Here is a 14082-nt window from a genome sequence, read left to right on the forward strand (position 1 = left end):
CCTTTCCTCCCATTGGCGTGTGCAAAATGTCTCAGGGATGGGGTACATTTGCGGAAGGCCCATGTTGCGTGTTGCCAATGGGCCAATTTCTGAACACAGTATTTCTGAGAAAGTTGGGGAGTGAAAATTTCAGTCATGCCAGAGTGCTAGATCGACACTCACGATATAAACTGGGTATGTGTTCATGTTAAGCGTCACGGTGGGGTACAACGGGATGGAGAATATATGATGTATCAATTATTGGCCGGAAGTTGATAACTGAATTCCATTTTTCTCCCCAATTTTCCCTTGATTTTTTGAATCATCGGAAAGCAGATGACATTCCACTCCAATTGACATGAAATTCAATCAGATTTCAACTCTCATAATTTTTTATTTGTTTACAAATACGTTCATCCCTTCACCCCACAAATTTTAACGCCCCTCCTCAGATTACACCCTTTTTTGTATTTTTTTTTTATTTCTCATTAAATTAAAAATGATTTTGAGACGTCATTTGGAATTTTCAGTGATGGGGAAGACACCAAAAATTGTGGAGCCATTGGGAGTTTGTTTTTAGATGAAAAATTGCAAAAATTGCAATTTTGTACTGCAATTTTTTAGTTAATTATCATTAAACCAGTTTTAAGGAAAAATCCAGAAGAAACACCTCAGTACAATCCATCGAGTACTTCTGTACAGAGAAAATGACAGGAGACACGCCTCTGTTAGCTCCCAGGATCTTTCACCCCTTGGTGATAATCCACCGATGTTTCCATAGAGACTCTTGACATTACCCATGCATTAACCGCATCGCTGGGTTTTACTTTAACGTACCATCTAGACCCAGAGTGAAATCCCCTCCGGCCAGCACTATGGTCGTATTACGTTTACCACTTGACTCTATTGTTTTCACCATTTTCGTGAATGAAACCCACTTGACTTTTAACGTCAGTCACTTGCACAAACTTGATTTAATTGAGAATCGTCGAGGGGTAGAAATTATGTCATCTTGAGTTTAATTATCTCTTCATCTTCATGAAGTCGATGGAGACTGGGGGCTTTTTGGAGAATGTCAAGGTTTATCATGCCCTTTATGGCGAAATAATCCCTAGCACTGTCTCAATGAATCTTTTGCTGAATGCGTATGCATATGAAGTAGATGAAAAATTTACTGTACGAAAAATTTGTATTTTGCTATCTGCGTGGAATATTATTCATATTGTTTAATCGAACAGCTCCCTCACACCGGTCACTACCATCTAATTTATTATTCTAAAGTTAATCAGAGTAATAATCGTAATCAATTCTCATAATGAGAACAATCTTGTGAACTCCTGGAGCGATATTAACGCGATTAAATGGAACTTCTCCGTTTACTTTTACCCAAAACAAGATGAATGAAAATTTCCCAGGAATCATTTTACCCCTTCCCTCTTCCTCTTTTATTCATGTTTTTTTCCCTCTCACTTATCCTTTTTTCGCTGACGACTGGGGTAGAGGTGAATCGTCCCGGAGAATAGGTGAACCGTCTGGTTGAAGAATACTTCGTCTTGACGGGTTTTCTCTTCACGATTGGCCGCTCCCTTTGTCCCCATAATGACTCGACTATCCGAACGCTATACACTCCACTCACTCGGTGTCTATACAGCCAGGAATTCGGGGGTGGCAGGGAGGGTTGAAAAATAAGAGAAATGAAACCCGAGTCTCGGATGAAAGTGTTTGCACGTCTTTTTAGACCCTAAAACCCACCTCCATTCTTTTCATTTCTTCTCGGGAGGAAAATACTGTAACTCAATTTATTACCCACAATTTTTCTCTCTCTCTCTCACTAGATAAAGCAAGTGGGAAATTACTTTTGTCTTCATGTGGTATAGTTACTTTTGGTAATAAATTAACAGTGTAATTTGGAATGATCATTTGGCCATAATTTTCTCTTGTTGTATATCGTTTATTGTTTTATATTATTTTGTCGACATTAATTTTATTCATTTGCTCATTAACTGCAGCGGTTTTCCTGCATTTTTTTTTGTATAAGTGGCATTAAAAAATAGTTCCAGGGGAGGTAGCAAAATTTTCATCAGAACTTTTTTTGTAGAATGGGCTGAGAGCTACAATAAATGTTATGATAAAAAATCTGCCATCTCTCTTAGATTCGGAGATATCGATCGAAAACTGGGCTCAGAGATGAGCCAAGTTATCTCGTTTTGCCACTTCGCGACTTTTAGGAAAAAATACAATTAAAAAATTACATTAGGAAAAATGAAGTAGAAATTTAAACTACGAGTTTACCTAAATACTTCAGTTAATTTTTTCACGGAATTCTGATACCCTAAAAATATCTAGAATTAATTCCGGAAAATGCAGACAATTTTTTGAGTCTTCTGGAAAATTACAAATTTTTGATCGAGTAAAAAAATCTTGAGGAGTAAAAAATAGAAAAATATCATAGAAATAATTTTTTTTCCACATCCCCTCGTATTTTTCTTCCTCCAATAGTAGCATACATGCGTCACAGAAAAATAGATTCATTTCCGTTTGTGCATCACGTGTACGACTCAACAAATGTTCGGAGTTGTGACACACGAGAAGAAGGAAAATTAATTAACAAGGAAATTCTCTCTCCTGACTTCGGAGGACAGCGATATCTTTCTGGCTTTTCATCCTGAAACGTCAGTCGATATGCAACGGTTGGCATGAAACTACCAACACAATATAAATTGCATTCACCCAGGGTTATTGGGGGAAATCTAATAAATTGAATTACATGAGAGGTTGAGGTTTTTGGGGGGTGGACAAACGATGGATTAGATGGATCAATGGATAAAATGTTATTGGCTCTCTGGTTATTGTGGACTTCTTGGGCTTAAAGTGATCGCTTCATGGGAAATGCAATCTCGGTAGTTTCATGAGGGTCCAAAGGGTACTTTAAATCTGATTATTAATGAACCATAAATTGAGAATTTCTCCAATTAAATCGACGTATCGAAGAACGGAAGAAAAAAAATTTTAAGTTATGTTAGAACTGACGGCTTCAATGTTTTTTTGTCAATTTATAAAGTCATTTTTAATGAACGCAAATGAGTTTATGATTTAGGAAATTTAAAGAAGAGATTAAAATATTAGATCTTCAGTATAGCATCAGAGTAATCACTGTCAAGTCTTGCGATAGTTAGACTGACAGGAGTGGAGTTTAATCATTGATCATCTCCTGATTTCATCAACTGCTAAGTGGATCAGTAATGACCCTACTGAAGACGATATTATGTCGTTACTTTCAGCTACTTAATGACTCATAGTGATGGTCCATGTGAGGACAAGAAAATTTTCTATGCGACACCTAGCGGTTACTAAGAGCATCGCATCGAAGTAGAATCAATTGGTGAGCGAAAAACTGAACGGTATTATATAATCTCCAGTCGCTTCTCTATTTTCCTAATTAAAATTCCATTCCCAACGAGGCGCAATCACATTAAATTTCAATTCGAGCAGAAAAACCAGTTAAAACTGTCAAAGTTTCCGAATCCTTCAGTCTTAGCGAAAGAATTAAAGGAATACTCTTACATTTACATTTTAATAGTGATAATAGTAATGATAGTAATGATGATAATGTTGACAATTAATAAACAATTTTAAGACCGTTGCTGTTTAAATTTTTAATGACTTTTTCTGTGAAAATTAGTTTTGAAATTTTAAAAATAATGTAAAATGTTGGCAGACCTTTTTCTGTATTAATTAGTACAGAGTTTCATTGGGAATTGTGCTCCATATAGCTTGGAGTGATTTTAATCAATTTTATGAATGAAAAAAATCAAAAAATTTCGCTCCCGGGTGGGCTCGAACCACCAACCTTTCGGTTAACAGCCGAACGCGCTAGCCAATTGCGCCACGGAAGCTTGAATAAAAAAAAATCCCGTGTCATATCCACCCGTACGATGATTCCAATGAGTCTCCAATTATTTAAAACATTTTTGAAACTGATTCCTTCAAAAATCAATCTGTAATTAACAGTTTCATACCAAAATAACTGACGATTTGTTAAGGAAAATCTCGACAAAAAGTTTCTTTACTATTTTCTCATAAGATTACTTTCTCAAAATAACATCAATCTTCTGAACGATTAATTTCCCGCCCCCAAAAAGAAGCAATCCATCCCAACCATTTTCCCACTGACAATTTCATCCCCCTCCCTATACGAACTAAAATTTCCTATGGGAGGACTCCAATACTACGTTACAAAACAGAAATCTCTGGACCACGTTCTGCCGATAAAATTTTTTTTCATAAAAAAATAAAATCAATCTCATTTAATTCCACAAAATTAAATAAACAATTTATTATACATTGTAGAAGTTAATTATCTAAGAAATAACTGGTCGCCAACTCGTGACCAATTTACTGCCAAAATAATTTTCCAATATATATAACAGCAATTTTCCAGTTATTTTTCTTTATTGCGAGACACAAATAAGAACGAAATAATATTTATGATTTTGTAATTTAGGACAATAGACGATTACAGTAGAACATCACGACTTAGGTCAGCCCCCTCCTCCCCTTCACCGCAGGCCGTCACAATATATTAACCTCCCCCACGCTGTTAATCACACAACGTAATATTTGAACGGGTCCATTCAAAACCCCTCGAATCCTCCCTTCTCCCCTCCAGACAATTCACCTGTAAACCTCCCCTTCACCTCACAAATCCTCGTGCGATTGACTTTTTTGAAAGCTCATGCAAACTTCGTTCCGGAATCGTTAAAGAAAAACATTTCAATTTTTTTCACATTTTTTTTCATTTCCATATGTAATAGTCTAGATCATCTAAATTTTAAATGGCGCAGGTTTAGTTAACGTTCATGGTGGCTTGAAAGGCGTTGAATCGGTTGGGGGTGAAAAACTCGGAAAAGCATTTGAGACTCAATTTTCTCCCGTTTTTTCATCAATTCTATATTCCAAACTCTCCGGCAGGCATTTCAACACTTAAAAAACACGAATGACGAAATGGGGGTGGAAAAGACGAGGGACAAAGGGATAAGGGTGGGAGGTTTGTGTTGGCGAAACAGCTGGTTTTACGATAAAACTTGAATTGAAACGATGCAATGGAGTTTCGGTTTTGAACTTTACCGCGTGAAAATGAGTTTTTCCTCTGTCAGGGGCGGGAGGGGCGGGGGAGTGCCGACGGGCAAATTAACTCGGATCGATCGACCCTCGTGAAACTATTCTGAGGCGTCCACTGCTCTTGTATGAGGCTTTCTTTGGGTTTAGGGTAGGATTTTCCAGGAGAATTTTCAAAATTAGAGATATGCGAGGAAAGAATTAAACAAAAATTTAAGTGACACGTTTTTTTAAATTTTCTTTTCCTCAAGGGATGATTTCGAATTTGACAGATAATTTTTCAAGCAGAATTTATCTGGACATAATTTCATTTGCCACTGGCTTCGGCAGCAGAATATCTCTTATGAGAAAGGACATTTCCCTGGAAACTCCCCCCCCCCCCGCCAATTTAACACCACAATTTTCCGCAGTTTTTAGAACAAATTGAAGTGAAGTTCAGCTGTGGGTTGGAATGTTTAATGTAATTTTCGCGAGCAAAGGAGGAATTGAACTTTTGCTTTTTGAGATGATGAACTTTTAAATTATTTAGTGAAGATTGGCGGTGACTGTAGCATATAAAATGTAACTTGTGACAATTAAAAATTCATTCCCCAACTCGCTAATTTCCAGATGACACAGATCCTTCTTTAAATATTGAAAAAATGAATGTATCAATTTTATAAGGTTTTCAATTTTACAAACTGGTTAATGACATCAGAATATTATTGGAGATTCTATGACAAAGCATTTTCCCCGCAAAACGATGAAAACATTCTCCAAACATTTTCCCGACTATTGATCATCAATTCTCGGTGAAATTTCCAAACTATATTTGCCCAAGTTGGGGGTATCATCAGCCGATGAAGTGGAGATCCGTGTGGAGGAGCTGGAGTAACTGGCATAGCTCAGTGGATTCCGTTTTGTGGATCAGAACCTGAAGTCGATTATCAAGTCCGTTTGATTGAACTGTGTACGGGGCCGTAAGCATTCACTTCTAATAATTCCTTATCGATGAATGCACATACTCGGACAACATGAAAAAATTCCTGTCTTAACGAACCTGAGGTATTTCATATATTTTTTTCCGGATATATTTCATTCTTGGATTTCGATCTTCCAGATGTATCGAAGCGATACCATTGACATTTTTGTCGAATATCCTCAAATATCAGATTATCCAATCGAGAGACAGAAACATACAATAAATTATTTAAAAACAAACCGAGATTATCTAAAGAAGAAATTACTTGCGTAAATCATGATAAATTCGCTATCAGTCTAATTAACTATCTAAATATTTCTATACACTCAGCAAATGAAAAAAATTCGCAAAAAGTTCTGTCAGAAGAGATGAAAAATTGGGAAATCACCTGATGAGTGAATCTCCAAAAATGATCAAATATTTGAATCCTCGAAAAATTTCAATATTTCACAACATTGATTCGCTTTTCGTTCCCATGGAAACCAGGAAAATCCTAACAAGACAATTCCACACAGCCAACAATGTTTCGCCAAGCGAAAGCCGCTGAATGACGTATGTCTCGTTCAAAAACCCATAACAACATCATACGAGTATCGGAGGTGTCGGGCAGTCTCCCTCATTCGTTCGTATACTTTTATTATTCCCATACTCGTTTATATCCCTGAGATAGTAACGGCCGGAAGTGGTTTACGGGTGATGATAGTTATGTTTACTCGTTTCTGCCCTATCCTGAAGGTACACTCGTGCTTCAATATGAATTCCATTTCACCCTGTGGTTTATGCGCTAACCGATACCGTTATATGTATCAAGAGTGGACATTTTCGAAGGATCACAATTTCAATTACTGTGTCATTTATTTGGAGTACGCTATATGCAGTCATTCTGTTCAAAATCCTGTCTACCAATATTATATAGAAAATATGTTTACGACCAATCAGATGATCAAGCATTTTAATTAAAAGCTCGATTTTTTTTGTCAGTGCAACCGCTCACGATATCACTTCTACATATTTATTTATATTTTCCTCTATTTATTTATTTATATTGTACATATATATTGATATTCTTCCATTTGTTTGAAAATTGTTACGGGGGTAGTTTCCTGCAGATACACGTCTAACCATTTTTTGTCCGTCTCACCCCCTACATTCCCTTCTCCCTCGATTATTCTCAATTCAATTCGAGTGATTGAAATGTTAATGAGCCAGGGACCTAGTCAATGAGTGATTGACCTCTTTTCTGGTGATGAATATATGCGGATGAGTGTTACAGAAGGGGTGGGGGTGGGGATTGACCTTCGGTGTTGACAAGCTCGTCTTCCTTGTTCCCTCATCTCCCATTTACGAGAATTAATCCATTCATTACTCAACATGTTGTATTGCAAATCGTTCATCAATTAAATGAACTTTCTGATTTTGTGTATTTGTTCATTTGCTTATCACTCTGTTTGTTGAACGTCTCATTAATTATACAATAATTCCTGTCCTTGAGTTATGAGATTACATAAAATTTTTCTTTAGTCATAAATCCGATCGGATTTTTACGATCATGTGAACATCATCCTCAGGAAAAAATCGTTTATCAGGTACAGTTTGTTGTCTTATTTATAAAACTCCCTGTTCGATCATGTTACAAATATTTTAGAAGCGTCGGAAAATTGACGGAGCGTTCGGGAATCGAACCCAAGATCCTTTGTACACAAGTCTGGTACCATAACCACTCGGCTATTCCCGTCAGTCATGAACTATTTTATTATTTCCATTCTTTTCTTCCACTCGGGAATTACGGTATTGTCGGCCGATTTTTACTAAATATATTTATCCCCGTGATTGTCTCGATGGCGCATTTGTTTGTAAACAAAATGCATGATGTTGACACACATCACCGAACCATCGGCCACAGTAGCATGACAACTGTCTGAACATCCCGAGCACAACCTAAAAACTAACGTCAAACATTGACTCCATAAATTTATCGCTTAATTGACCATCCCGACATGTTCCCTCCATAATTCATATGTAAACACCACCACGAATTTGTAAGTAAATAGAGACAGAATCCCTCCGACGGAATAATAAAAATAATAAAAAAATCTGAAATATTCGGAGGTATATTCCCGTTTGTCACCGCGAGTAAACGGAATATTTTAAAGGAATTTGACGAATGGCCAGATTTGAAAGTAAAATTTCATGCCTCTGTGGTGGAATTCAGCCATACGTCACGAATGCAGTGGAAACGTCAGGCAATGTATTCCCTTGGATAATGCTTTTAGAATGAGCCGTTAGAAAAAACTCCGGAGACATTCAAAATATATTCTTCTCTCCATTCAATTATTCATTCCAAATATTTTTTTAATTATTCACCACAAAACTTATATCTCCACAGATAAATTATAATAAATAATCTCCGAATTCAAAGTTAATCTTTTCAAATGATTTGTTATCTTCAAGAGAACTGGATAATAAATTAAAAAATTACCCCAGTCTTCATCGATGTCATCCCCATCTGTCAGCGCCATTTCTTTTCGATTCATCATAGTAGTGAAAACTAATATGTGACCCTTCGGTTATTAATCGCAGCTAAAAATATCGGCGATGGTTCGAAACTTCAAAACGTCCATTAATCAAATTTATCACATTATTCCGCCATTAACCTCTTCCCGACATTAACCGATTAATCGACATGCAATCGCATCCAGATATTTATTAAAAATAATGTCGACTCTGTGCTCAGAGTCTCAATTACCTGACTCGAAACTCTCCCCAAGTGAATCGAATCAGTGATTGGTCGCACCCATCAGGTCGCCCGATCTCACCAGGAACTGACTCTCAAACAATCGATTCGTTCATCATCGTAATTCATCAATAAAGATCGTTGCAAGCCGGGTAGATCATAGTACATCTTCAGACTTCATGAAGTTTGATAAAAGTTGTGTAACACCTGCAAACGTTGTTACACGTGACACGTCTCAAGTTCCCTAACTTTCGTCTTACGTCGATCGCACAACTAGCGATAGTCTAGCGTCGTGAGTGCTTGCGACAGTGGGAATGAGGTTGTAGAGGAGGAGAAGGAAGAGGAGGGTGAGGCAAGGGGGTAACTCAATGTGATGTTGAACCCCTGAAGTGCTAAAGCTCAAGCATAACTGGTACAGTTACCTCTTCTCCCTCGTCAACTCTCGGAGAAAAGCTCAAAAGCTTGTCCCGGTCTTGTGCTAACTATTCACGCAACGGATGCCATTGTAATCTCAACTCAGTTTGCGTAACGATTAACTATACAATACTTGAAGAATTTTTAAACATTATTTTTTAGGGGAGGGTACGGGGCTTCGGTAATTTTGGAGTTTCGCCAAATAATGAGAATTTTCAAATTTCTATCACCGGTTGCTACGATTTTCTAGGTAATTATTCCCCTTCTTCTTTTGTTGTATCCTTTACTCGAAAAATCTAATAAAATCAAAGAAATAATTAATTTGTGTGCAAATGATGAACAATTAAGGTATGTAATAATGAATGAATAAACCCCGAGACGCGTTCTCCCCCTCTGCAATTCCATACCACCCCTCAAACCATTTGAATTTTCATTACACTTTAAAGTTCTCACCCCGTCGCTACAGAAGTACCAAAATCCACCCCCTCACTTCCCCAAATGCCTCTCATTCATGCGAATTTTCCGGCAAAAAGGCGGAAAAAACCAATACGCCTCTCTGCCATTCATAAATTCCTTTCACCGCGCAAGTGCCTTTATCTCGGAAGAGAACCTCTCAAAAAATATCTTCGATTATTCACAGCCCCCGAACAGCATTCACCCATCACCCCATAATCGATCGATATTGATAAGCGCGAATCGCCCGGGGAGATGATTTTTTTTACATTTCGATTACTTTTCTCTTCATCGCTTATCCGAATAAGTTGAGGAACTGAACTGTACGGGCATTTAATGCAGTGGAAATCCAAAAGCAGTTAAAATTGAAGCAGAGAAATTAAATTTTGTCAATGAACAATAATATTCATTAAAAAATTCGAATTATAAGCGGGAAACATCATCTATTGCGCTCTCCACTCTAGGGAGGCAACTGAGAAGTGAGAGTGACTTTTAATGAGTACAGGGAAAGTACAGGAAAGCGAGTACTTGACTGAGTACTTTCCTCCCTAGGGTGGAAAATTCAGTAGATGATTTTTCCTGCACTGATTCGAATTATTTAGTACATATTTTTGATAATGAATGAAAAAATTACATTTTTCTTTTTCCCTGGGGTGGAAAGTTGCCCCCAGTGCGCAAAACCGTCATTATAGTCACCTCAAGACTAAAAGAACATCTTTCACCCCATCCTCGGGTGGAAATTACTCCCTTTATTCCTTCCCCGCTTCAGATATCAAAGCACTAATCTTTCTTCTCAGGTATATTGACAAATAGGGTATCCAAACCAAACTTTATCTGATGCAAATAAATAATTTCATTGGCTCCAACGCTGCTTATACATTATCCATATATTACACGATTTTTCGACGCAGCATAAAACTTACGGTAGATTTCGCTGTTTCTCATTGTGTCCGGAGGACTGTGTTTATCATTTTATTTTCCGCATTGTAGCTCCTCGAGAATAAATGTCAGGGTGGATGGGGGTGGGTGGTGAGTGAGAGAGAGCAGTTGAGATATGGAAGGGGGTGGAGTTTCGTCTTTTGCGGTGGTCGAGGTTATGCGGATTTTCCATCGTCCTGGGTTTCATACCGCCTCAGGTTATTTCTCGTTGAAAAAATAAAATACACAACTGTGGAAATCCTGTCGTCCATTCCCATTCCACTCCCCGTGTTACTTTTACGTAATTACTCATTGTGACAAAGTTATTTTTATTTGTCTCGAGTGGTTCTTGTTTCATTTGTTATTGCGTTTGCGGAAATCAAGTTGTGGGAATCAAGTGGAGTGATAAAGGGTCTTGCGTAGCGAAGTCGTTTTCGTGTCTTGAAAATCATTTAAATTGCGTCATTGGAGGCCCCCAGTGAGAGTGCAGGGCCCTTGGGCCGAAGGCCCAGGTCCACAGTAACTAATATTGATAAACGTACAGGAAAAATTGTCTCTGAAATTTCCATTTTTTAAATAATTCACCCCAGCGAGACGATTTTTTCATATTTTCCCGCTACAACTCTCGTATTTCCCACCAAATTCCAGTAAATTAAAAAAAAAGATCTTCATTTTTCTTCGAACAGTGATTTAAAACTCACTCAGGTCGTTCAAATTTCCCGCTCATTCGAGTGAGGTCTCACTCAGATAATTCACAATCTCAAAATTCCCATGTGATCCTGTCTCGTTCGGTAAATGCGCCGAGTTTCAACCCCCAAAATCTCTGGAAAGCCCTAAAAACATCCAAAACTTTGAAATCTATCAGTAGCGAACCGCAGCAGCAGAAATATGAGAAAGTCGAAAGTGAATGAAAATAAATATATCCATATACATCAAGTAAAAAACTCGGCGAAGAGAAAAGAGGAAAAAACTTTTCGTTTGGCTCAGGTGTTGAGTTCTTCAGCGTGACAAAACGAAACTTTTTCTTCACTTCTCTCGTTTGTAAAGCTCAGACTCGAGGGAGGCCCTCCAGAGTATTTTCTTTTTTCAACTCTTATTCTTTCCTTATACTTTTATCTTTCCGAAGTATAAGTAGCTCGGCAAAACACCGGAGTAGTGTACTTGGCGGTAATGTACCCTAATATAATGAGGATCTGGGAAATTGACTGGGTAATTAACGTAATTTATCGTGTACCATTCCCAATTGGCGAATTATTCAATAGCAAATTGGGTATCATTGGAATATGACTCAGGTTCGAATGGAGGGTCCTCCATCGAGTCTTGACAAATATTTCAAGAATATTCCAGGAGATGCTAAATCTCCTAATCAGCATCCGCCCAAAGTCGTCAGATTTTCCTACATGACCTATTTTACCTTTTTCCTACTCCACCACTAGAATCAGAACGAATGAATAGAAATCAATTGACTGGATTATTGTCTCCAATCCGTGCACTCGAACATCGACTCCTAAGACGATGGTCTATGTATATCACTAGATGTTCCGGTGTCCTTGGGTACCCTGGACACGTAGAGTCTTGAATTCGGTCATTAACGCGGACGTCCGAAGTAACTTCAATCGCTGGCAGAATGAGAATCCCCGGAGAGCTTGTCATTCACGTCGAGTCCGTGTTTCCGTGACTTTAAACATTAAAACCTATTAAAACTACAATTTTTTCCAATTTTTTATTGTCAATGATGAAAAGAGGCTGTCACAGTAGGCACTACTATTAGCAGGGATAACTATCGTCACAAATGAAGACTACTGTCAGTAGAAAGCAAATAATTGGTAGGAATATGAACTAATAGTAGTAACTATACACAAATCTTAATAGTGATCATGAAAAGCTCAGTAGTTAATTCCACTTTTAATAGTTAAGTCTGGCCATTTTGGAAAATATATTTGGAGGATTCGATATAAATCGTAGGATAATTAAAAATTTAATTTAATTTCATAGTTTTAATTCATATAAATATTTTGGAGAAAGTTCCGGTTATTTAGGCCCTTCAATGGGTAAGGGAATTAGGGGTCACGATGGTTGAGACATACATTTGATAACAAGCCCTAAATCGAGTGGAAAAATGGTAAACAAACAAAAAATATTCACGAGAAGCGACGAAAAGCAACGAAACCCCCGAGGGAATATCCTCAATGTATCTGGCAACACAACGAAGGTATTGAATCCGAGACGATAACGTATCACTCCCCAAGTGTTGAAATTTTTCACTCACACGGTTGAATCTCCCGTGTCCTGAAAAAGGTCCTTGTATCCTGTCGACATTTTCAATCCAAGGATTAACCTCCATTAACCTCACTCAAGTGCCACCATTCAACAATGTCAGCATTTGTCGTATGGATTTGCTCGACAAGGGTGCACGTGTCAATGGCCTCATTTCTATTCTACTTTTCTTTATTTCAATATGACGAGGATGAAAGAATTTTCAAGTGAGCTGAGGATGAAGGAGAGCTTGAGTGGAAGATGTATGTAATGAGTGAAGAATCCAGGTACATAGTTAAGATTCAGTTGAATTTTTTTTTGGTCAGTTAAATCCTTTGTTTCACTGGCAAAAAGAAAGAATGGCAGTAACAATTGTTATTAGCGTGTGGAAAGAATTTTTTTATTGTAATTACCCCAACGTTTTATACAAATTGTGTCATGAGTCATCGTCATCTCGCATATTCCCTCATTCTCGAGTAATCGTCAATTTATATATCAGGATTTTGCAATTGTTAACAACGAGTTTTCACTGTTGACACTATCATTAACAGCGAAAAATTGTAGTAGTAACTCCACTACTACCCAGACATCGTTACATAACTATTTGCAAAAGCCATTCGTAAGTAAAAATCTTATTGACTCATCACGATTGGTGTATTTCGTTATAGAAAATGCAATAGCCGACTTGTTTATTTTTGACAATCTCAATCGATAGTTATAAAATCCCATGAACTTTCATTCCCACTGATTGACTTGGAACTTTACAATTTTCCAACTGGCAATGGAAGTAAAACGTGAATCTGCACTTGAGTATCCTCAGGGATCGAGAGACAGTCGTAGATAAATATTTACCGGAATTTCGCCCTCTCTTACTATCTACACTCGGTCCGAGAATGCGGGCATGTCACAGTTGGGTGGAAAGAGTGATGCCTCCTGGGAGTGGGGCTGAGAGGGACTCCCAACGCTCGTTGGTTATATATAAGAGAATGGTTAAAGACAGAATGAAGAATGTAGACTTGTCTCTTCACTGCCACTGGAGAAACAAGAAATACCGTAATGGTTAAATAAATTGTGATTCTTGAAGATTGAAGTAGGAAAACTACTGAGGACTTGTCTCATCGTAAAACAAGTCAAAATGAAAAAGCCCCGACTGCCTTAATTTGATATTTCCAGTAAGATCCAATTTTATCTAACGACATTGAATTATTTTGAGCTCTTCATAATGAATTCGTTTAGTTAATTTCATCCC

The 14082-nt window shown here is 37.6% G+C and overlaps 1 protein-coding gene and 1 non-coding gene across 10 annotated transcripts in view; one reads left to right on the top strand and one right to left on the bottom strand.

Annotated features, from left to right (window-relative positions):
- Positions 1-14082, top strand: part of LOC135165240 (acetylcholine receptor subunit alpha-like) — a 77741-nt gene that overhangs the window by 42613 nt on the left and 21046 nt on the right. The gene's annotated exons all lie outside the window — the stretch shown is intronic.
- Positions 3802-3875, bottom strand: Trnan-guu (transfer RNA asparagine (anticodon GUU)). Its single transcript has one exon. It is a non-coding gene; the product is annotated as a tRNA-Asn (tRNA).

Source organism: Diachasmimorpha longicaudata, chromosome 8 (assembly GCF_034640455.1).
Source record: "Diachasmimorpha longicaudata isolate KC_UGA_2023 chromosome 8, iyDiaLong2, whole genome shotgun sequence".
Classification (NCBI taxonomy): domain Eukaryota; kingdom Metazoa; phylum Arthropoda; class Insecta; order Hymenoptera; family Braconidae; genus Diachasmimorpha; species Diachasmimorpha longicaudata.